The sequence below is a fragment of the Petromyzon marinus genome, chromosome 47 (assembly GCF_048934315.1).
Source record: "Petromyzon marinus isolate PM22_M1 ecotype Great Lakes invasive population chromosome 47, UKy_Petmar_22M1.pri1.0, whole genome shotgun sequence".
NCBI classification, from domain to species: domain Eukaryota; kingdom Metazoa; phylum Chordata; class Hyperoartia; order Petromyzontiformes; family Petromyzontidae; genus Petromyzon; species Petromyzon marinus.
The window spans coordinates 8,621,833-8,646,856 of NC_133713.1; the positions used below are offsets into that span (position 1 = coordinate 8,621,833).

A 25,024-nucleotide genomic window follows, 5' to 3' on the forward strand; every position below is an offset into this window, starting at 1 on the left:
AAAGAGGGCGCATTTTTTCCCACCCTTGGCGCTGTTTCGCCCGGCCGCGGCGGTAACGCAGGAAGGGGTTCGCGTTCCCCTGGGATGGATGAGCCAGGAGTTCGTGACGCGGCGACCGACAAAACAGATTTTGTGGACGGCAGCAAAGGTGAAGACGCCGTCTTTTCTAGTTCCACCTGAACACTGCCGGACGACGACAGCGAAAATAAATGTTAAAATGTTAAGTGCGCGCATTTTGTTTTTGTCCAAGCAGGCTTTAAATCAATGTCGATCGTTAATCTGATCAAATAAATTAATAAGCGCAGGCATCGACTTGTGTGCGCGTCTGTCAGTGTGATTTACGGAGGCCCCGCATTTTATTATTTATATAAATACTTGACTACAAAGGTGCGTCTAAATTCCTGCTCGTCAATCTGCCCATCTGTTTGCGCGCGCGCCCGTGTGTGCGTGTGCCCGTGTGTGTGCGCGCGTCTGCGGCTCTCTGCCTGCCTGCATGTTTGTTTACACAATGCAACGCGCGACGCGGGATTCACACTGCGGTGACTAAAGTGGATTGCATCTCAAGTTAAAAAGGCCGGACGAAGGAAAATGCGAGGTCTTGAGTCTGGATTTGAACGGAGGCAGGGCGCCAACAGCGCGGACGGCTTGCAAGAGAGAGAGAGTTCCGCACTGTTGCGTAGCCAACCTTGTTAATCAGAGGTGTGGGGATAAAAATAGAATTAGCTACCTCCCACCTGAGTGAGAGTATGACCTTGGGGGGGGGGGGTTAGTTACTGGATAGGAGAGAGCGTGGAGGGGAGGAGAGTGAGATGAAAGGGGAGAGGTAGCAGCAGAGTGCGTGGAGGTGGAGGAAAGCGATATGAGAGGAGAGAGTTCGGCAGGTAGGGGAAATTCCAGGGGGGGGCGGGTGGGAGGAGTGGAGGTTCTTGAAGATGGTGAGTGCGATTCTGGGGGCTTGCAGAGCGATCGGTATACCGGGCTGATGTGGTCTCATTCATGGGTGCGGATGAGAAGTCTGGCAGCTGTGCTTTCGACCGTGTAGAGATGAGGGAATTGGGAGAGGCTGCAGAGGACAGCGTTGCAACAGTCGAGTTGGGATGCACTGACTTTCGACGACTCCTAACATTCTTTTTTAGGAGAGATCCCACGTCCAGGGCTTCGGCCCCTTGCCTCACGCAGTGCGAGAATAATTTGTTTGGCACATTGCAACGCCGGGGGCGTTTCAAAATTAGATACACGCCGGCTTACTTTTTATTTTTGGAAGCAGCATCTTGTTGCCCGAGAATGTTTTGATCGCTCCGAGTGGTTTGTGCCAAAAAAGTATTTTGGTGCAGTCGAACGCGCATTTTTTTCTGTCAACAAGCCTGCCTGTTTTCGCCCGTCTGTCTACAATGTCTGCCTGTCTGTCTGTCTCCATGTCTGTCTGTCTGTCTCCACGCCTGTCTGTCTCCACGCCTGTCTGTCTGTCTCCACGCCTGTCTGTCTGTCTCCACGTCTGTCTGTCTGTCTCCACGCCTGTCTGTCTGTCTCCAAGCCTGTCTGTCTGTCTCCATGCCTGTCTGTCTGCCTCCACGCCTGCCTGTCTGTCTCCACGTCTGTCTGTCTGTGTCTCCACGCCTGTCTGTCTGTCTCCATGTCTGTCTGTCTGTCTGTCTCCACGCCTGTCTGTCTGTCTCCACGCCTGTCTGTCTCCACGCCTGTCTGTCTGTCTCCACGTCTGTCTGTGTCTCCACGCCTGTCTGTCTGTCTCCACGCCTGTCTGTCTGTCTCCATGCCTGTCTGTCTGCCTCCACGCCTGCCTGTCTGTCTCCACGCCTGTCTGTCTGTCTCCATGCCTGTCTGTCTGCCTCCACGCCTGCCTGTCTGCCTCCACGTCTGTCTGTCTGTGTCTCCACGCCTGTCTGTCTGTCTCCATGCCTGTCTGTCTGTCTGTCTCCATGCCTGTCTGTCTGTCTCCACGCCTGTCTGTCTCCACGCCTGTCTGTCTGTCTCCACGTCTGTCTGTGTCTCCAAGCCTGTCTGTCTGTCTCCACGCCTGTCTGTCTGTCTCCATGCCTGTCTGTCTGCCTCCACGCCTGCCTGTCTGCCTCCACGCCTGTCTGTCTGTCTCCACGCCTGTCTGTCTCCACGCCTGCCTGTCTGTCTCCACGCCTGTCTGTCTGTCTCCATGCCTGTCTGTCTGCCTCCACGCCTGCCTGTCTGTCTCCACGCCTGTCTGTCTGCCTCCACGCCTGTCTGTCTGCCTCCACGCCTGCCTGTCTGCCTCCAAGCCTGTCTGTCTGTGTCTCCACGCCTGTCTGTCTGTCTCCATGTCTGTCTGTCTGTCTCCACGCCTGCCTGTCTGTCTCCACGCCTGTCTGCGTCTCCACGTCTGCCTGTCAACCAACCCTATCTGTCCGCCCGTCAACCTGTCCACCACTCTGCCCTACAAAAGCAGATTATCAACTCGGCTGGAGGCTTCAAGAGACTTGTAGAAAATGTAGGCGTAGAGGGGCCCCTTCGAGCCGCACAGCTGATTTCCACGCTGTGTGGTCCGCTAATCAAGGCTGCTCCGTGTACCCACGGGCAGCCGGAAAGAGCCGTGAGCCAGCGAGAGGAAATAATCAATCACGGCCATCGGGGGGGGGGGGGGGGGAGCCCCAGACTCGGAAGTCTTAATCCCAAGCACGCCGCTTTCCCGGCTTCCGGAAAAAAACCCCTTTTTTTAATTGCATGGGGGGAAAAAATCCAGCAGGCGCTGGCACGCGCGGAAAGTGGCATATGAGTGGATCTTACCATCACGCACTCTCTGCTCCAGTTGAGAATTCGCCACTCTCCAATACCCCGCCCCCACCCAGACTCGCTGCGGCAATTCGATGAATCGTCGCGATCCTCGCGGTCGTTTAACACCCGCGAACCGATTATTTTCTGTCCCCGCGTGCACCGTACGTGCGTCTGTGTGCGTGCGTGTTGAACTTCTTTCGCACCGTACGTAGCCAGCCGTGTCCATCGGAGGAGCCGATGGTCTCATCGGTGTCGTTTGTTTCCATACCCTTACAAACCAAACGTTTGGGTGCACCTGGCTTTGAACGAGACGACAATTTCTCGTCGGCTCGTTTTGTCACCGTCTCCCCTTTTGCGAGCGTCTCGCGTGCTTCCCCGTCGTCCGTTCGGCCCCGTTCCTCAACGTCAGCCTTAAAACACGCGCAACAAGAGCAACGTAACAACGCATTCACGCGCGACGTGTGTACGCATCAGATACGCCCTGCAGGTAATTCGCGATGATCAGATGCACCCCTGCAGGTAAATTGCAATGAACAATGCCAACATCGTCGTCGTCGTCGTCGTCATAGTCATCAGCAGCTGCTGGACCAAGGCCCTCCCCCCTGCGCGCCGTCACCAACGCTCCATAGCTCTCCCGAGCCCAGCGATCCGGGACCCTGCGTGCGACACCCCAGCTTCTCCCTCATTCCATCGCTCAACCTCTGCAGCGGATGTCCTCCGGGCGCGTACCCCCTCCCTCTCTTGGGCTGTCAGAATAAGAGACGGAGATATCTGTATGTTCTTCCACTCCTGCGCTTGTGATCGCGACCTGGGTGGGCAGCGAGCCGAATTTTCCCCCTCCACAGAACCCGGACTTTCGTTCGCGGCATTTCTAGCCTCCCCCGCCACCCACCCCCCCCCCTTTTTTGTTCTGTGTACCGGGCACGCGTTGAGTTGAAATAAAACTAAAAAAATCATCATCATGTATTTTTACGCGCGACATTTGTTTTTATCTGCGCAGCTCCCCACCCCCGTCGCCACACGCGCCGCATTTTAATAACAAAATAAATTAAAACAGGCCTGCTGCCACGCTCGTTAAAGAGACGCGCCCCCCCCACCCCTCCTCCCCAGCGGCGGCGGCTCAAGGCATAGCCAAGCAGGGCCAGGAGAACCGCGGTGGGGGAACAAACGAGGGGGAACAAAAAAGGGGGAACAAGCGTTCCACCACCGACAGAGGCCTCCGCGGCTCGCCGAGCGTTGCGAATGTCTAACGCTGACCACTGACCACCGCCGCGGACGGGCCCCAAGCTTCGTCTCCGCGACCGCTAGATCGGCCCAACCCTCTCCCCGACGCATCGCACCAGGTACTCGCTTGAGACCGAGTCGATCGAGGGGAGGCCCCAGGACAGATTCAGATAGAATCGTCACTGGGTTGTTGGCCGCGAGAGGGAATCCAACTCGGGTCGCCGGGTCCGTAGCGCAGCGAGCTAAACCGGTCTCGTACACACACACACACACAGAAAGACGCAGCAAACTCACGATAAGACGAGCACCTACAAAAACGCGTCATTAAAATAGAGGGGAAAAAAAATACAAAGGTGCGTCTTATTAACGGGAGAATACGGCACAACTTCACAGCGGCAAATAGGCGCCCGCCGGGCACCGCGCACCAAAAAAACGAGAGCGGAATTCTGGGAGCGCGCCCAAAATGTCATGGCAACCCTGACGATCCGCTCGCACCCGAACGTCGCGAGAACAGACGGGGAGGCGCGAGGGCACAACGATTCGGAGGCGAAGCGCACAAGCAGTGGGCGGTTGGAATCGGGCCAAAAATAAAACAATGCCCCTCCCGCTCCGCGGCACAAATAGCATCGAGGCGGTGCCGGCCGTGGCGAGATGTCTCTCGCGTGGCTGCCTGCTGCTGGCTGCCTGCTGCTGGCTGCCTGCTGCTGGCTGCCTGCTGCTGCTCCTCCCGCTCGCCCTCCGTCGCCCCCGCAGCGCGCTCCTGCCCGGCGCGCTCGGTTCGTTTGGTCATTTAATTGCTTCCCCGTGCCAGAGCGGCGAGTCAAGTCGGCCCACCTGCGACCCCGCAGTCCCCGGCTGCCGACGTCGGCCTCGGACGTCCGTTTGGCGTCTCCGCCCCCCCCCTCGCCCTTCCCCCCCCCCCCAGGCCTCCGGCGAAGCCTTCCCGCCTCTCTCCACCTGCCGAAGCGGCCGCTGGGGGGCTATTTCGGTCGAAAAACGCCGGCAACGTGGGTACGGCTCCGCTGAACGTGGACGTTGCTCACGGAGGGGAGTTGAGCGAAAGGTTGAAAAGTGATGCGGAGTAGAGAGGCGCATCCCTTGGAATTACAATGAGAGGAGGCAACGGTGGGGGGGGGGGGGGGGGAGCGTGGATCATTTGAATACCAACGCAGCTTTAACGGACGGCATTTTGACTGTCGAGAAAAGTGTGCTTGGGCAGAACACGCCGCTCTCAATGGGATGATTGCCGGTGGTCAAGACTAACAATGGAGTGATGGGCCAAGGCAGGCAAGACGCCCTACCAAGAGCGGACGGGGCAATCGCGCGCGGGGAGACGGAGCGATGAAATCGGCTCGTGCGCACGGTGCCAGACGGATCGTCGCATCGCAAGACCGTGAGGGGAGGAGGGGGGGGGGGGGCGGCTTCAAACAGCCAGCTGGCCCGTTGTTGATAAATAACGACAATTACGTTCACGTCGCTAAGGATTCGTACGTGCATCGAACCGTGCGAGTTCCAAATTAACGTTGTCATTTCATGGCTCTTCATACCGTGAAGACAAATCGGACCACTCCAAACCGCCGCCACCACCACCACCACCGCCACGACAGTACACATATTACCCGAACAGCAAGGGCACGACAAACATAGATAAATCCCTAATGGATTCGTGAACCATACCGCGACCCCCGCATTTTAACGATCCTTCGGAACTCGACCGGGGGGCGGGGGGTGGGAGCTGGGTTTGGGGGGCGGGGGGGCGGCGCTAAAAAAAAAAAATCACTGCACATGCAACGATTCATTTAAGCAACGCGCGATAATTAATCGTCCGGCCAGAAAGGTCACCGACGCAGAGACGCAGCAGCCGGAGGAGTCGAATGCGTCGGAGGCTCAGCTCCCTAAACCGCAGCGGCGCTTACGTCAACGGACGCATCTTCGTAAATCCCGGCCGCTCCCACTTGACATTTTCAGCACTGCCACTGGCACCCACCCCTCTCACGCCCCCCCCCCTCTCCCTCTCTCTCCATCTCTCTGCGGCGGAGCTTCACACACACACACACGACTCTTTTTGAAGAAACGGCGCAAACCAAAATAATAACAAGAATGATAATGAAGTGGCGGGGGGGGGGGCATTCATCAAGGCTTCCCCCTCCCCCCCCCCACCTGTTATGAGCATTCCTTCGCCTACACACAGCCCCGCATTGTTCGCGAGTCGACGCAGAACAAAACAAAGAGGCTTTTTTTCCAACCGAGAGCCAAATGCCCGCACAGCCTCCGAGCGAACTTTCATTACTCCGATAACCTGTGAAAAGCCATCATCGCAAAAGGCCGAAAGGCCCGAGTGCCATTTCTTTAGAAGTGCTTTTCGCGTTCAGTTTGTCTTCCTTACCCCGCACCTCCGATCAGCACGGCTTGGCTGCACACGGAGCGACGGAGGTTCAGCGTACATACTGTACGCACCGTATTAAGCAGTGTGTAGCATAAACGGGGGAAAGCGGGCGGGGAGAGATGCAGCGGCAGAGGATCTAAGTAAAAAATACATCAAGTGCAGCAGTGACGCTGGACAAGCGAAAGTTGGATATTTGTTCGCGCCCCAACGTCGCGAATGATCCGACGGAAGGGACGGAAGGGACAGCCGAGGACGGCAACGGCGATCAGCAAGATGACGACACTCAAGATCATTTCCACGGCTTTCTACCGGAAGATAAACGCAAGCGCTGGGGCCATCGGCATCGCGGTCAGGGGATGAGGCTCGGCCTATCGCCCGCCTTGAGGTCAACAAAATGCGCGCTGCTTTCAGTGTGGGAATTCAACAGCGGCTTGTGAGAGAGAGGGAGAGAGAGAACGACTGATCGCCTGCCACAGGTATGTGGACTTTCCATTGCCAGCTCAGGGCCGCCCAAAACGAGATAAGCCGCTCAGCGCGGAAAACCCTTTGACCCGTTTTGTTATTGTGTGGTGTTCTGTGGTACTGCTGCGGAACGTACCAGCTTGTCTCCCCACAGCCGGATGCTTGGTGGTAAAAACAGCCCTCAAGAGCGAGCGATTCTACCTTGACACCGCGGACACTGCTGCCCTTTCTCAACGCGGGACGGAGAGATTGCAGTGCAGCAGTCTCAAACAAAGCCGATTCGGCCCGACTCCACGCCTCTGCTCACCTTGGGCTCAAAGTAAAAAGGACGTTTCGGTTCGAGCTGCCTTTTGCCAATCCAATGCGCCACGTCGGTGGTGGGGGGAGATTTGCGCAACCGTACTTCACCACGCCGAGCAGGGGAACGGTTGGCAAAGGACCGGTTTGGAGATCGACCAACCACCGAATCGAGTTCCTGTCGCGGGGGTTTGCAGCACAGTGTGCGAACCACCGCACCACCACTCCCATCCTTGAACAGATTTTCACACGTGCAGTGGCGGTCCCCTCCGCCCCCCCCCTCCCTCCCCCCCCCAGTCGAGTGGCGGAAATTCCACATTCCTGTTACGGGGACCAGTTGCTCTACCGGACAGCCACCGTTGACGCTTTACACCGAGCTAGTACTCATCGACATTGGGGAGATGGGATATTTTTTGTTTTATCCTTATTTGAACGATGCTGCTTTTTTCCTCCAGCAGTCTCACCTCTGTTGTCGTTTGCACAGGAAGAGCCTCCTGCACCCGAGGAATTGCTCCTCGAGTTCCAAGTGGCATGATTGAGAAATGCTAACAAAGCATCAATAGGAGTATTACTAATGACGATGATGATGAAGGTTCAATCATTCAACCAAGCAATCACTCATTATAGTTTTTTTTCTTGTCCACTCTCCAGGTCAGGCCATGACCTCTCGAAAAAAATAAGTGCATTTTGGGAAGGATAAAAAAAAATCTAAATGTCTGGAGCATCGCTCATCTTAATGGACGACGATCACGATTGTGCTATCACAGGATCGTGTTAAAAAAATATAATTTTATCCTTCTCCATGGCTCTTGCTCCCGATTGCCTCTACGATCGTATCTCCTCCACGTTATCTCCTCTTTCTCACAAAGCTCAGCTTTCGTTGCATGGAAGGTTACTCGTACCTGCCTTCATGTATGTCCCCTGTATGGTAATAATAATGATCTCTATTTTATAAAGCAAGTTTCATCTTAGAGTATCTCAAAACGCTGTACATACAAAATAAAACTACACTGACATAGATAATCTAAATTACACAGAAAGCTGATAATAACAATATCAATGACTACTCCGGAAATTCAAATAAAATGAACTGTGATAAAAGCAAACAATAATACGAATTGCAGAGTCATCCAATCAGTCGACAAAATTTAGTGTGTCTTTTATCGTAAGTTACAGGGAAAACCTGCAGTGTAAATAGCCGAGCTTCAAGACGGTGATTTTAAAAAAGTGACAAAGACTCAGAATCCCTAATGAACCGAGGAGGTGGATTCCACAATCGCGAAGCCCTGGCTGCAGAAGGCTCCGTTGTTGAAAATCTTTCGCGCCGTACGTGGCCAACCGTGCTATGCGGATGTGCGGGGGAGAAGATTGACAAACTAAAAACCACTCGGCATGGGCCGTCTGGAATTTCTCTTCCACTTCAACCCCCGTCGGTGCAGTTGAGACCCCTTGCACTGCGGTTCGAGCCGGGACCTAACAAACTCGTTTGTTTGCCTGCGCATTTGGCTAGAAAGTTTTTTTTTTGTACGCGTTACACTTACGCTTCTACTGCCATCCCTTTGTTTAGACCCAATGGTTTGAACGCTTTTAACGCTTCCTGTGCGGCTGCATTTGCAGCGACGACGTCGTCATCGTGCACGTCGTCATCGTGCACGTCATCGTAGTGCACGTCGTCGACGTGCACGTCGTCATCATGGACGTCGTCGTGCACGTCCTCATCGTGCACGTCATCGTAGTGCACGTCAACGACGTGCACGTCGTCGTCGTGCACGTCGTCGTCGTGCACGTCGTCATCATGGACGTCATCGTGCACGTCGTCGTCGTGGACGTTGACGTAGTGCACGTCGTCATCGTGCACGTCGTTATAGTGCACGTCGTCGTAGTGCACGTCGTCATCGTGCACGTCGTCATCATGGACGTCGTCGTAGTGCACGACGTCATCGTGCACGTCGTCAGTGCACGTCGTCATCGTGCACGTCGTCATCGTGCACGTCGTCATCGTGCACGTCGTTATAGTGTACGTTGTCGTAGTGCACGTCGTCATCGTGCACGTCGTCGTCGTGCACGACGTCATCGTGCACGTCGTCATCGTGGACGTCGTCATCGTGCACGTCGTCATCATGGACGTCGTCGTAGTGCACGACGTCATCGTGCACGTCGTCATCGTGGACGTCGTCATCGTGGACGTCATCATAGTACACGTCGTCATCGTGAACTTCGTCATCATGGACGTTGTCATCGTGCACGTCGTCATCGTGCACGTCATCATAGTGCACGTCATCATAGTGGACGTCATTGGCGGCTCCTCATTAGTAGGGATGCTAAAATCACGCGGCTGGACGTCTCGAAGGGAGCCGCACAATTTGCAAGCAGAGTACAAATCGTGATGAGCGCTGGATACTGAGCAGCCGTCATCGGATGCCATTAGCATGAATGACGCGATACAAAATGAAAGCAGTATTATTATCTTCTCAGCAGCGGGCAGTGCACCACACCGTGACCTGACCAAGAGTTGAGATCGCGTCCTTACGATTATTATTGCTAGTTGAGCAACCTAAACCATCGAGCAGCCCGTCCAGATTACGAAACGTGCATATTTGTTGTGTGGGTGTCGCTGGACCTCTAGGAATGCTGTGGTGACAAGAGGCGTGTGATAAATTAAAGTTATGATGGCGATGAAGGCAAATGACGACGACGATGGTACGACATTCTTAATGGTGTCGACTGCATTAAGGGTTCTGGGGCTTGGCCGTGTGATATGGGGATTGCGGAAACCAAAAGCTGGCACAGTGGTGGTGTGGTGGGGAGCGGTGGCGCAGCGGTTAACACGCCGCGCTTCGAACCCGGCGACCCGAGGTTCAATTCCCACTCGCGGCCAAAGACCAGCGACTATTATCTGTACCGGTCCTGGGCCTCCCCTAGGTCGACTCGGCCTCAAAGAGTACCCGGTGCGGTGTGTAAACATCATCACAGGGGAGACAAAGGCGGCCGGGCGTGGCGCTGGCCACCCACCCCCTCGTGTGACGTGCCGGCCTTCATGGGTGCAACGCGCTAACAGCCACTTGCCCCAGCAGTCTGTTGTGTCAAAATATCGAACCGTATCACCACCGCCACACGCAACCTGGGTCACATTCGTGGCCACGCAACATGAAAAGGCATCTTGCTGTCCGTAAACAGACACTCCCCGCACGCACACATTTCTATAAATACGGCCGGGTGGCTCAGGGACAGAGCGAGCGGCTCGCAACTTGGAAGGTCGCCAGTTCACATCCTGATTGGGGTTTCTTGTCTCTGCCCATCATCCCTCCTGGGGTCGATAACAACAGAGCGGTTTGTCCCGTGGATCGACTATCCCCTGCCACAGCAACGTGGAATGCCCACCACTGGCTCGGAGCCGTACATACGAGATGAGCACTGTCTCTCTACAGGAGATCTATGAAAAAGAGCTTGATAGCTCATCGGATTCCGCCAGTATAAATGAATATTCTGACTCTCTCAATTCTGATTTCAACGCACGCTTCATTTGACCACCGCCTGAAATCTGGGTCACAATACTGAGTCGCGCGTAACAAATGAATACAGGGTAAATGTAAATTGAAACTGCGCGCGCATCTCTATAAGCTGGCTAGACCACCCTTTGGCAAGGGGGAGATGGGGTCATGATATAAAATAAAGTCCACGATAATAGCGTCGCCCATTTTGGCTTAACAACGTGATTATCGTTGGTCCCTTTTTTTAAAAACATCACTTTCTGACAATATATTGACGAACTAACTCGAAGCAATGAATGCTGTTCAACACCAATAGCGGTTGCCCATTGAGAATTGGTGCTTTACTAAATGCTCTACGGATGGAGTAATTGACGGGCATGGTTGTTCGACCGCATCGTTGTTTTTTTGTAGCGGAGTTTAATATTTCCCGCTCGGTTCCTGACAGCGCGCGCGTTCCAGGCGTTCCAGTGTGTAAAGCTGCAAATGATTAGAAGGCACGTGGCTGGGCTTAGAGGTTGAGTGACCGGCGGTTGAAAACTTTTCACGTAAATCTCTCTTCGTTAATGGCAGCACAGATAAAGCGCAAAAAAATAATCACACGTGCAGTTCAATTAAGCGGCTATGGGGAACCGATTGTGCGATAATCGTCACATTTTTCTTAGTTTTTTCGGTAAAGTCACGTTGAAGAGAAGCAACAAAATAATAAAATATATATAAAACAATAAAAAATTCTCACGACGTTTCGACCATAACTCAAACGGTCACCTGAAGACGACCGTTTGAGTTATGGTCGAAACGTCGTGAGAATTTTTTATTGTTTTATATATATTTTATTATTTTGTTGTTTCTCTTCAACGTGACTTTACCGAAAAAACTAAGAATATGAATTACTGCAGTCACGAAAGCTTTAAATCAAAATTTAATCGTCACATTGTTATCGTGCCGTGTACTGTCGTGATTATTTTATCAGGGCGACGTTATTATTTCTTAGACGCGCGAACGGAAAATATGTCCAGGAACTGAACGCTAACGCCGAGGTCTGCTCTCGCCACGAGAGGGTTTCGCGAAAAAAAGTTCGTCCCGTTTTGCTATTTTTCCTCCACTGAAGGAGCGCACACGACAACGGTTAATTGTACGGTCCGTAGCTTGGGGGCTGCATGGCCACGATCGCACCACTGTGGCATGTCTTCAATGTAACTCTGCGAGTCTCTGTACCTCGACGGGTTTCTGTGCGTCTCCCGAGTCACTGTGGGTTTACCGCGTGGTCCACCAGTGTGGGTTGCGTGGCCGCGATCGCACTTCTGTGGCTTGTGCCCCTTTTAATGTCCACGTCGCGCGGGAGACACGCACGCCGGAGTGTCGGGCGTTCCGATGCAACGCCGTCGAGGCGGTCGAGATATCGCGGCCATCTTACCGGGTCAACTCGGCAAATCATTTCAAAAAAAGGTACCTTGTGTGTTGTGTTGACACCGGCAATGTTGTTGCTGTAGAAGGTGACAGCCCCACCACCACCCACTGCCACCACCACCGCCAGCAGCAGCGGCGGCAGCAGGGTCGGCCTTGACAGGTGCTCTCTGAACAACCGCACACATTCACCAACACAGCAACAACAACGTTCTTGACAAAGGAATCTCTGTCCGCGTTTTTTTGTTTAAAAAGGCACAGCAGGAGGCTTCGCTCGGACAGAAATTTCTCGAGCACGGCTTACCCACTTGCGAGCGAGGGGAGAAACACAATAGCGGAGGATGGGGGGCTCGCATCGATAACCGCGGCTTCACTCCCGCCTCCATGGAAGTCTTCCTATCGTTTAACTTGAAGCCCGTGTAAACAGTACTTGCAAAGAACCACTCTGTCAATCCACGGGTGGACAAGGGGCGTCACCGCGCCTATGCGGATCGCGAAGGTTACATGGCCATACTTCACCGCTTGGCGAGGATTGGGAAAGGCTGGGAGGGGGGACTGCTGACCAAGAGTGGTTTTCGTTGTACTGCTTGCTGTTGCCCACAGTGCCTACTTGCGCGTACCCATCGTTCGCGCGTAGCGTGCACCCATCCAGTCACTGTCCAGGCTCAAACCCCCGCTTAGCTTCCCGAGGCCCGACGCCGTCGGGGGAGAGCGTTTCTGGTGATTTGGTCAGAGGAAAGCTAACGGGGCCAACCGACGGCCAAACATCTTCTCAACCCACATGACCTTGGGTGACCCCTGCTGCTGCGCTGCCAGCAGTGCCCAAAAGACGAATGACAAAAAACGAAAACTCAACACATCCGTGATTAACACCGTGGCCTTAGAATGCAAAAATTTCTAAATAGTCGACGACGTTTTCAGACAATAATAATAATACATTTTATTTGTGAGCGCTTTTCTGAATACTCAAAGACACTTTACATAAAATCATAAAAGCAGCAAAAACAACATCAAATGGTAAAAACACTAAAAATACATCAAACTTAGCTAAGCATTAAAAGCAATTCAATGGCCCTTTCTTCGAAGCGCATAACAGCGCGTCAAATCAATCACAAGAATAATAATAACAGAACATAATTTCAACCGGGCCGATTCCCGCACACTCATCCAAACCGCGTATAGAAAAAAATATATATACACATTTTTTCAACAGTTGCTATTTCCGAGAGAGAAAAATTGATTAAATATATACACAAGATATATAGCCGTCACTGGGCTGTCGAAATGCAATAACCCGCTCGGGGAAAAACTCGAAGGGGTTTTAGTCGTGACGAGATTATTTTTTTTTACTCCAAATTCACGCGGCGACAGTCCCTCCCCTCCTTGACACGACCAAGCCCTCGTGGCCCAACTAAATAATGAAATAAAGAGGCACACAGTTGTCAAGGTGAACCCGCAGGGGGCTAGGTGTTGCCCCCCCCCCCCCCCTTGAGAACGTGGGTCGCCATCGAGTATAAAGAAAGTTCCAACGAGCGGCGCTTTTTACAACCAAATATTATCCCCACCGTTTAAGACCGGAGCAGGAGGATTTCTCCACAATTTCTCGCCGTCGCCTGATGATTCTGGTTGTTGTTGTTGTAATTGGCTGCGAAACGTCACAGTACTCGAATTGTAAATGTTGCAGTGGGTTTACTCTCCCAATACACTGGTGTGCTTAAGTGTTAACGAATTAGAATGTTCTGTTTACGTGACAAACCTTACTAATAAGCCGCGTCGGGTGGTGGCGGGTTTAACGACGCATTAATATTCACGCGATTTAAGCCAAAAAACATTATTATGGAGAACTGAAGGAATGTTACATACATCTCTATTGTTGAATTGCCTTCAAGTGGCACTCAGTTTTCCAACACGGGAAGAGACGATGCCGATGATGGCCTGAATTGACACTGGACCGAAATGTGTAACGACACCATCAATCAGTCGATTACAATATTATTGTTCATGCTCAAAATGTCCGCATCCGAATGAATCGTGTGTGTGTGTGTGTAAAAAAAATGATTTACCACGCACGCGAATGATACAGGAAAGAACGCGCCGAGGCTAATGGGAGCGAACCAAAAGTCACAAACGAGATAATTTTCGCACATGACCGCAGAAATTACACACGTGCCGAAAAATAGTAATGAATTTTGAAGATCAGATCGAGGCCGTGAATCGTGACAAATCACCAGGGTACCGTGGCAGGATGGGGGAGCTCATTGTTTGGTGCCACTCGCCTGTACAGCACAGGGGACGTACGTGCTCCCAGACTTTCGGTTGAACCCAAAAAATCCATAGAAACAGCCGAGAGACGCGAAATTTAAGACGACCCGATATATATGTAAAAAAAACAGATCCAAAACGGGAAAGGACATCACTGGTCTGACAGCACTTCCGTGTTTTTCCTGCAACAAATGGTGTCAAGTGACATCGGGTAAGGTCACTTTTGTGAGCGTGCAGACGCATCATAAGTAACGTATAGCGAAAGGTAAACGATCGTAGTCAGAGAAAGATCCAGAATTATTCACGAATATCCAAAAATGTGAAACGCGTACGTGCATCCAAAAAACTCATCCCCGAGTAAAGCGGTACTTTCGATGATGAATCCTAAGCTCGCAAGATTAACTTACAGCCGATGCGAATGCCACCGGAATGGTGATCCCACCACTGCCAACACTGTGCATGGCATTGCGGGTGCCCTCTGCTACGCGAGAGAGTGAGAGATTTCACTTTTTGGACCCTGTTGACTTGTAGGAACACAGCCACCGCTGGGCCACCGTGGGACATTCCGATACGCGTACAGTTGTTTACAGGTTATCTTTGTTGGGCTCTTACGAGTCCGTGGAGTTTCCACTCAACCCTGAAAATGATCACGTGTTGCAGCAGCGCGTCTCTGGCAGCACGTGTCGTGGCCCCTACGCGTGTCGTTATTGTTCGTGCTGTTATTACGATTGTCCAAACCAGGAGAGCCCTCACCTGGCGCCCCAAGACTCTTTCCAGGTGAGTCCTGCCTCGTTTTCACAGGACACGACGATGCTGCCTGGCGAGTCGCCAATTTATTAATTTGCGGGGCGTTGATTTTTGTTGTTGTTGCGTTGGGATGTTGCGGCCAATACCAGTGACATTGTGTGCGTCACCATTTCTTTTGCAAAGGAAGGAGTCTGGAGAACCCAGAGGAAACCCAAGCAGAACAGGGGAGAGAGAACATACAAACTGCAGACAGAAAGGTGCCCGACATTGGGGAATTGAACCAAGCGCTGCAAAACGAATTCTACCAACTTGCAGCTTCCAATAAAAGGGAGCTCTTAGAGGATATTTCGCCTACTCTTCCACACTGGTGAGATGTGTTGGAAAAAGTGAGAGGTACCCAAACTTTACCCCCCACAAAACACAACCGGCCCATCAACTACTAATTTAAAACTCCTGGGTGCACAGAGGCAGGTCGGGGGCAGTTGATAAATGTGCCCCGCTCTTTTAACTGCCGCACACCAGGAAATGGAATCGAACTGGCTATATCTGTATTGCACGCCCAGGGTGCTAACCATTAACGCCACGGCAGTGATCAGCACAACGCAATCAACGCACAGGTACAACTAGAGGTTGTTTGCCGCTATTTAGCAGCGTGTTTACGGTGATAAGGGCCCTGTGTGGTTTATAGCGACTCAAGGTACAGAGACAGACACACACACATAGTGTGTATTGGATGGCGCTGGCAAAAACAGGGTTTTGTGTCGTATTTCGTGCAGCGTTATGGAATTAATGTTTTATTACAATTCAGCCATGCATGCGCATGTCTGGTTTTCAATCGGGCTTGAAAATATAGGACCCAAAGATTACTTAAGGACCCACATGCTAACGTAGATCTAATCGAATCATACAGAACCCATATATACGAACGCAGGACCCACAGACTTATACATTAACCCATAGACTACCATAGAACCCCCGAAACAACATAGGACCTACAGTGAGGGAAAAAAAGTATTTGATCCCCTGCTGATTTTGTACGTTTGCCCACTGACATAGAAATGATAAGTCTATAATTTTAATGGTAGGTTTATTTGAACAGTGAGGGACAGAATAACAACAACAAAATCCAGAAAACCGCATGTCAAAAATGTTATAAATTGATTTGCATTTTAATGAGGGAAATAAGTATTTGACCCCTCTGCAAAACATGACTTAGTACTTGGTGGCAAAACCCTTGTTGGCAATCACAGAGGTCAGACGTTTCTTGTAGTTGGCCACCAGGTTTGGACACATCTCAGAGGGATTTTGTCCCACTCCTCTTTGCTGATCTTCTCCAAGTCATTAGGGTTTCGAGGCTGACGTTTGGCAACTCGAACCTTCAGCTCCCTCCACAGATTGTCTATGGGATTAAGGTCTGGAGACTGGCTAGGCCACTCCAGGACCTTAATGTGCTTCTTCTTGAGCCACTCCGTTGTTGCCTTGGCCGTGTGTTTTGAGTCATTGTCATGCTGGAATACCCATCCACGACCATTTTCAATGCCCTGGCTGAGGGAAGGAGGTTCTCACCCAATATTTGACGGTACATGGCCCCGTCCATCATCCCTTTGATGCGGTGAAGTTGTCCTGTCCCCTTAGCAGAAAAACACCCCCAAAGCATAATGTTTCCATCTCCATGTTTGACGGTGGGGATGGTGTTCTTGGGTCATAGGCAGCATTCCTCCTCCTCTAAACACGGCGAGTTGAGTTGATGCCAAAGAGCTCCATTTTGGTCTCATCTGACCACAACACTTTCACCCAGTTGTCCTCTGAATCATTCAGATGTTAATTGGCAAACTTCAGACGGGCATGTATATGTGCTTTCTTGAGCAGGGGGACCTTTCTGGTGCTGCAGGATCTCAGTCCTTCACGGTGTAGTGTGTTACCAACTGTTTTCTTGGTGACTATGGTCCCAGCTGCCTTGAGATCATTGATAAGATCCTCCAGTGTAGTTCTGGGCTGATTCCTCACCGTTCTCATAATCATTGCAACTCCACGAGGTGAGATCTAGCATGGAGCCCCAGGCCGAGGGAGATTGACAGTTCTTTTGTGTTTCTTTCATTTGCGAATAATCGCACCAACTGTTGTCACCTTCTCACCAAGCTGCTTGGCAATGGTCTTGTAGCCCATTCCAGCCTTGTGTAGGTCTACAATCTTGTCCCTGACATCCTTGGAGAGCTCTTTGGTCTTGGCCATGGTGGAGAGTTTGGAATCTGATTGATTGCTTCTGTGGACAGGTGTCTTTTATACATGTAACAAGCTGAGATTAGGAGCACTCCCTTTAAGAGTGTGCTCCTAATCTCAGCTCATTACCTGTATAAAAGACACCTGGGAGCCAGAAATCTTTCTGATTGAGAGGGGGTCAAATAATAATTTCCCTCATTAAAATGCAAATCAAGTTATAACATTTTCGACATGCGTTTTTCGGAATTTTGTTGTTGTTATTCTGTCTCTCACCGTTCAAATAAGCCTACCATTAAAATTATAGACTGATCATTTCTTTGTCAGTGGGCAAACATACAAAATCAGCAGGGGACCAAATACTTTTTTCCCTCACTGTATAGACTAACATAGGATTCACAGGTTAACACACGGCCAATAAATAGCTTTGCGCACGAGTAACAAGTGACCCACAATTACATAATACCCAAACACTTACAATGAATGGGCTCTAGGACCACAACTGTGCCCAGCTGCCTGCACAGAGATCTCGGACTGCGGCAAATCAGTGTGGTCTGACGTCTGAATGCTGTCCGGCGGCCGCAAAACGCCATGGAGGATAAGCAGCTGTGATTTATTATCACGATTGCCTATTGTCTCCACGCGAAAAGCTTATGGGGGCGCACGGGCGCAAGGTACGACGTGACTATATTGGCGCAACGCACACAGACCGCCTCCCGTTTAACGCTACAGATCACGGTGGCAAGTGCCGATTTGGCGAACGCCGGATTGAGGCTGGCACAGCACGGGCAGAAATGCACCGTCGGCTTTCCTCCCTGCCCAAGCACTCCGTCTCGCACAGCGGCTGTGTGGGCGCAAGCGCTGCAGAACGCACAGCAGCAGCAGCAGCAACACGCGTGGTGGCTATGATAGGTGGCAGCTAACACTGCATTACCCCCCCCCCCTCTCTCTACCCCCATGCTCTCTCACAAAGACACCGATCCAGCCTCCCGTCGTATTGCCTACAAAGACTGTTGGGGCCAAGGGGGTGGGGGTGGGTGGGGTGGGGGGTGGCCAGCACCACGCCCGACCACCTTTGTCTCCCCAATGTCGATGTTTGTACACACCGCACCAGGTACTCATCTTAAGGCTGGGTCAACCTAGCGGGTGGCCAGGACCGGTTCAGATAATCGTCACTGGTGGTGGCCGTGAGCCGGAATCGAACTCGGTTTCTCCGGGTTCGTAAATCCAAGCGGGCTAACCGCTACACCACCGCTCCCCCCACACCCGCCATTCGCCACTGAGTGACTGTGACGTCACCACAGCGCCTGTGCCAGGCTAGGTGCACTTTGAGGCCACGTGAAGCGTCGAAGGCTCGCTGAAAAAAGGTCTCGGAACAGACCCAGCAGGTGCCATGGGTCGGCTGTCCGAGATGACCGGTAGATGCACCACCAGCTGTAACCCCCCCTAACTGTGCCAACTTGCCCCACATTTATGCGCCCGGCGCTCCGCTCGTTGTTGTGAGCGTCGCTCCTCCGCCCTTCGTTGTTGCTGGAGGACGACTGCCTCCAACTGCCCAGCAGCAGCAGCACCAGCAGCAGCAGCGTCCTCCACGAGCCTCCTCCATAGGCCAACAAACACGCGAACCATGCAACGCTATTCCTGGCTCAACGACACAGACATCCCCTCCCCAGACGCGAAAACAGACGCGCACATTCACTGGAACCACGTCGCAAGCTCTTGGGATGACACACACACACTGGCGCTGCCCACACACGAACGACTCAGGGCTGACCCGTGCCAACGAAAGGAGCGGTAGAACGGACAAACAAGAAGACCCCCACCAGTGATCCATAACCGAACCGTGCGCCCCGTGGCATCGCATGGAAGCGGAATTTACGAATGGCCCCAACATCTTAAAGGGTCGTGGGAACCTTCCCACTAGGGTCGACTCGGTGTCAAATGAGTACCCGATGCGGTGTGCAGTAAAACATCGCCACTGGGGAGACAAAGGCGGCCGGGCGTGGTTCTGGCCACCCACCCACCTCGTGCCGGCTTTCATAGAGGCGTTGCTCGCCCCAACACAGTCTGTGTTACTGGCCATGCCGGGGGATCTTTGTCTTTTTGTCATCGCTGGGAACAGCTCACAAATGACCACGTGCTAAACACGGCCACAGCCAACTCTGTCAATCCACTGCTGGATGAGTGTTCTGGATGCAACGAGGGCCTCTCCTCCCGCACCCGGATTAATTATTTTTGGGGTCTAGAGAAAATCTGGGAGCATAGAAATGTAGTACAATGCAGCAATGGGGTGTGGACTGCACTGCCTTGCACCTCTCTCTGCTGTCGAACCCAATCCATTATCTAGGCTCGGACCCTGTTTCGCTATCGGTTGATTTGGCCACGAAGGGCAAGGACGTTAGGGAATGATGTTAGCGGCAGGGCGATATTGTATTGCGGTTAGATCTGTAATAAAGGACGAAGGTTTATGGGGTTTAAGGCGAAGGATAGCCTTCAAAGGTGGAGGTTGTGTTTAAGTTAAGGGGGAGGGGGGGGGGGTAAGATGAATCGGGGCTTAAGGATTACAGCTAGCGGCTGGGTTGAAGGTTTAGCTCTGGTCCGGAGGATGTCGGAATCGGATTTTAAACAAAGAGATTGGGTTGGAGGGTAGGCTTGCAGTAGGTTGAGCAGTTGCGGGTTTGAGTTCGCCAAAGACTTTGGTGTGTAAGATTTTGGGCTTCAGTTATCACTCGGGAATAAGAAACTACCTAGCTTTTAAGTTAGGACCTACGCGTGCGGGTCAATGCGTGTCTAGATTCGGCGAGTGTGCTTACATGCGCAAAGACTGGATTATGAATGAATGATTAAAACTGTAGGTTAGACTTAACTTAGCCTTAATAGCTGTAAACACTTTAAGACGCACAATCTCTCACCTCCTGCGATGTAGCAGCTGCAGTCCGATGTCTCTCCAAGTCCGCCGGTTACAACGCGAAAAGGACGATTTAAAACGCCAACAACGCCAGATCACCGGCGGCGGGTACCAATTTTTGTGAGTTTTTTTTGTCAAACAAAAATAAAGCCCACGCTTAATTCCGCAGCTAAGACAAGTCTTTCATTAATGTAACAACGCACCCTTCACGTCACTAGGAGACACCCCCCCCCCTCCACCACCACCAAACACAAGATCATAACGACCCCATGGCATTATCACGAGCCGGTGTTACGTGTATGCATATATACACACACGGCAGCCGTAGCGAACATTCGTGGAACTCGAGAATCGTTCAGGCTCCCGCTGATATATTTACACCGTACGGCCCTGGCCGAGACGCGCGCCCTACCGATGTGGAACGTGTTGGACGATCGGACCTCTTCTAAAAAGGCTTCTCTTCTAAAGTGCGTGCGCCCCACAATTTCAACAAAACCAACAACAGAGCGCGGCTTAAGCACGCGCCCCGCACTGAGACCAACACCACCACCACCACGTGGGGGGGAGGGGCGGGGGGCGGGAACCAAGGAGCGGGGGGCGGGAACGTTGGAGCTTGACGTCACGCTGAGGGAGGAGGGGCGATCGTCTATGCAAATTAGAAAGGGGGGGAGGAGGCGTGGGCTTGCCCCTTAAAAGGAGCTGCCCGGATGTGACGTTCGGGCTATAAATATAAAGGACGCTGCTCCGGGGGTGATGTCACACGGCCGTTGGCTGTGACGTCGACTGACGCGAGTGACGCACGGGGGCGCAAAACAGCGGCCATGTTGCCTAGGGACTAATCTGAATATTTAAAGTGGAGGAATCCGATGAGCTATAAAGCTCTTCTTCTTCCTCTCACTGATGTTTCAGTAGGGGCACGGGGTCAGAACGCTACAACAACAAGCAATACAAACAAAAAACACGACAGGAGTGCAAATTGTAGGAATTGTAAACAAATCGCTTTAAAAATGATTTCAAACAAAACGAAACAGTTTATTTAAAATCTTACCAGGTAAAGGCCACTGAGCTATTAACTTATTTTCAGAAGTTGGATAATATTATAGCCATTGCCCGAAACGTCCCCATTATAAAATATATTGTTTTTTTATTTTAAGGCCACAGTTAATTACGATTTTTTGGGGAATTTTGGTAATCTTGTTATTTGTGCATCACGACCAAAACAAAGTACTGTATCACCAAATAATTGGTTTACTTACATGGAGTAAACGGGGCTAGACAGGAACTCAATTAAATTATCTACACTGGTGGAAATTCCACATTCCCATTACGTTATCAGTTTATCCACAACATGGCCACCGTTAAACCCACCGAAATAAAATGCAGCAGGCAAGAATAAAACACTACGTTGATTTAAAGCTTTCGTGACTGCAGGGATTCATATTCTTGGTTCTTTCGTTAAAGTCACGTAGAAGGGAAACAATAACATAATAAAAAAATAAAACAATAAAATTCTCACGACAGCAAGAACATTTTCTTGCTGTGGTTTTCACACCTGATGATGATTTCTTGTGTTGCAGTCGAAACGTCGTGAGATTTTTATTGTTTTATATTTTTATAATTTTATTGTTTCCCTTCTACGTGACTTTACCGAAAGAACCAAGCATATACTACGTTGATATTTAAGTGGCAATTTTTATTTTAACTCTGTTCAACCCTTACAGAAGTCCCCACGTGTGAGGATTCAACAAAATCATTAAAAAACATATATTGATAACTGAACGTTACCTTAGTTTCAACACGAATTTAAAACATGTAAAAAAATCATTGGTATCCTTGAACATTTCATTTACCAACTCAGAAACACTCATTCATGGAATTGGCCAAATATTTCAGTGCAGGACTTTCTTGGATAAAAAAAAAATAAGCCTCGAAACTCGTCGCTTTTCCGGGAAAAAAATTAGAGCATTACATTAATTTGGCCATTACAGGGATGTACCTGAAGACAAAATGAAGCTAAAACATGTCAAGGCCAGCCTTTGCCTCGCTCACAATCCATCAGCCATGATTTATCCACTGCTGAATTAAAGCCTCATCAAAGTCAGCATCTCACGGCCCTGCGATGAAACAGAGTTAAACTTTATCAAATCCGAATGGCGCCTCCTTCCCAATAGTTTCGTCAAAAAATGTTGGTACAAATATTCGTATAATTAAGCAAAAGACTTGGCGGCCTTTAATATACAAAGGACGAGAGCTAGAGCGTAATATATGAGAGGCAAAATAATATTGTATGGTGACTCTATTCTGTCCCATTTTTCAGTTTTAAAAGTTTGTTTAACATTGTGTTGTGCCAAATCCGAGTCACGCTCCAGGTTCGCTCCTTCCACGCTGGCAACTGTCCCCACTCAGTCACATCCATAGCCAAACAATTCCTGTTTTGCCCAGCCAAGTAACGCGACATGCGATAGAGGCACAATAAAATATTGATATGTTGTTATTACCACGTGTGTTTACCCAACAAGACCTCACCAGAAGAGCCGATCCTACTGCGTGTATAATCATCCCAATCGAGTAATATTCAGGTACATTTTCAGCATTCGGGTGCTTGGCCAATACCAGTTAATACAGTGAATGGGGTTTTTTTTCAGCTATGGGAAGAAACTGAAAGAAATTCCTGCAGAACAGTGGGAGAACATACAAACTCTGCAGAGAGTGAGTCGGGAATCGAACCCAGGTACTTCTTGCCACGAGGTATAATTGGCACCTCCGTGCCACCCTGCAGCCCATTTGAGAACCGAGGCTAAATGTTGGTGAGAGGGCACGGTTATATAATTTGTGTGGCTTTATTCCATTAAATCACATCACACGGCTTCTATTTCTGGAATCTGGCCAATCGTTTGATTAAAACAAACATAGACATCACACAAACCATTTACTTTTTAGAGAAAAAAAAGCGTTCATTATGAAATCAATACGTTCTCTAATCGTGCCCCTAAGACGAGTATTGGTCTGTGGTAATCTCTTTTTACAGGCATTAAGCAGTTTCAAAACAGTGCCTATTACCCTGCTGTGATATATGGATCGGAAGCATTGAAACCGACAAAGGCAATGAAATACAAGCTTTAGAGGTGAGACGGAAAGGTGAACACATGGATCGGGGAGAGAATGAACGTCTAGAGAAGTCAAGAATTCTGTAGTTCTACGTCGCATTCTTACAAAAAGGGTCCTTTCTTATTAGCATGTGATAGTTCATCAGCATTGGTTAAGTTAGCCTGACTTGATGAGACGATAAATGTCAAAACTGGTCCAGAGGTTGCTCGGATTGAACCAAAGCTGCTGATACGACGGGTTGTCTAAAACATATTTAAATAGTTAAAGCAGTGAGACATATACACGAAGGAGGGATGATGATAATGATGATGAAACAAGTGTGGAAATTCCACGTTGAAATGAAAAAGGCCACCGGATAATAACAGTTGCCAACCAAGTAGAGCATAATTAAGCAGTTTGTTCATTTTACTTACCCCAGAGGGCTGATGATAATGATGATGGCTTCTGCTGCTGATGATGACGCTGTTGCTGATGACGATAACCACGATGCCGAGAGGGATTTGAATTCACAAGCTCGTGATCAGCTGCCAAAGCTGCTCAACCAACTGAGTCGCATCTGGCAACACAGCATGTGATTTGAAAATGCTGTTATCACCTCGCAGAGGATTTTTTTTCCCCCATTGGTTTAAAAATTAACAAAAGAGACAGAACGGTTTACTTGCTGTTCTTTCAAGACAACCCTGAGCTCCCACGAAGCCACACAAACAGTAATGGATTAACCACAGAGCCAACCGGATATTAAACATGCCAACCATTCCACAACCACGAAAATGACGTTCACATTTTTTCTGAGTAGCATATTAAAAACTGCGTTTTTTTTTAATAACGTAGAAAAAACAATCCAATGTATTTATCGCCAATGTGGTATCTGCAGCGGAGGCATGGTGGTTAGTGAATTGCGCAGCGCAATGAACCCGGTGATCCGAGGTCAACTCTTGTAAAAATAAGTAAAAATATTTCATAAATATAACGTCACCGGCGATTGATATCTAAACCAGGTCTGGCCCACCAGCCACTTAGTTCATCCACCAATAGACACTGACCAGAGTGATGCTTGCTGCACTAACACATTGCCCTGCCAAATGGGTGTCGAAAAAACACAAAGATCCCCCCGTGTAGCCTTAACAGACTGTTGGGGCAAGTGCCGTTAGCGAGCAGCACCTATGAAGGCCGGCACGTCACACGAGGGGGTGGGTGGCCAGCACCACGCCCCGGGCCGTCTTTGTCTCCCCCAGTGGCGATGTTTACTACACACCGCACCAGGTACTCATTTGAGGCTGAGTCGATCTAGGGGGAAGGCACATGAGCACGAATCGAACCTCGGGTCGCCAGGTTCGCAGTGCAGCGCTAACCTGCTACACTATTTATTTCCACCGCGTGCTTTCAGAACGCCCCTTTAATGCAATTCTCTTTCTCTCCTTCGCTTGCTCGACCCCCTATCGTCCCTGGCGTTTCCTGCCGTGTATTTCCAAAGCCCTTTGTTGTTGTTGCGTTCCGGGTGATGAATCATGAATTCAAATCGTTGATGTTTGTTGTTGGTGGTGGTGATGGTGGTGGGTTGGTTGCAGCCCTCAACGTCACAGCCACAGACGGAACGACAGCTGCGATGCGTCACAGAGAGAAGTGCACAGTTAACTGTGTTGACGACAGCTGTATACCGTCTTAGAAATTATTGTTAAATATGGTATTGAGTTAATAAATTATCAATATATGTAGAATGTTCTCTTGTATTGTAATTCACCCGATGCGTAGATT

At 50.5% G+C, this 25,024-nt stretch overlaps 1 protein-coding gene across 5 annotated transcripts in view; it reads right to left on the reverse strand.

Moving 5' to 3' along the window:
• GDPD5 (glycerophosphodiester phosphodiesterase domain containing 5) overlaps positions 1-23,982 on the reverse strand; it is a 78,846-nt gene extending 54,864 nt beyond the window's left edge. Inside the window, exons 1-2 of one of the 5 annotated variants that reach the window (XM_032972046.2) lie at positions 23,683-23,982; positions 12,074-12,197 (exon numbers count right to left, since the gene is read on the reverse strand). The gene's annotated coding sequence lies outside the window, so the exon portion shown is untranslated. Of the gene's footprint in view, positions 1-4,821; positions 4,844-12,073; positions 12,198-20,165; positions 20,781-23,682 lie in introns of those variants that run through there. The other 4 variants (XM_032972047.2, XM_032972044.2, XM_032972048.2 and 1 more) reach the window with 4 other exon arrangements.
• Between the last annotated feature and the right edge of the window lie 1,042 nt (positions 23,983-25,024).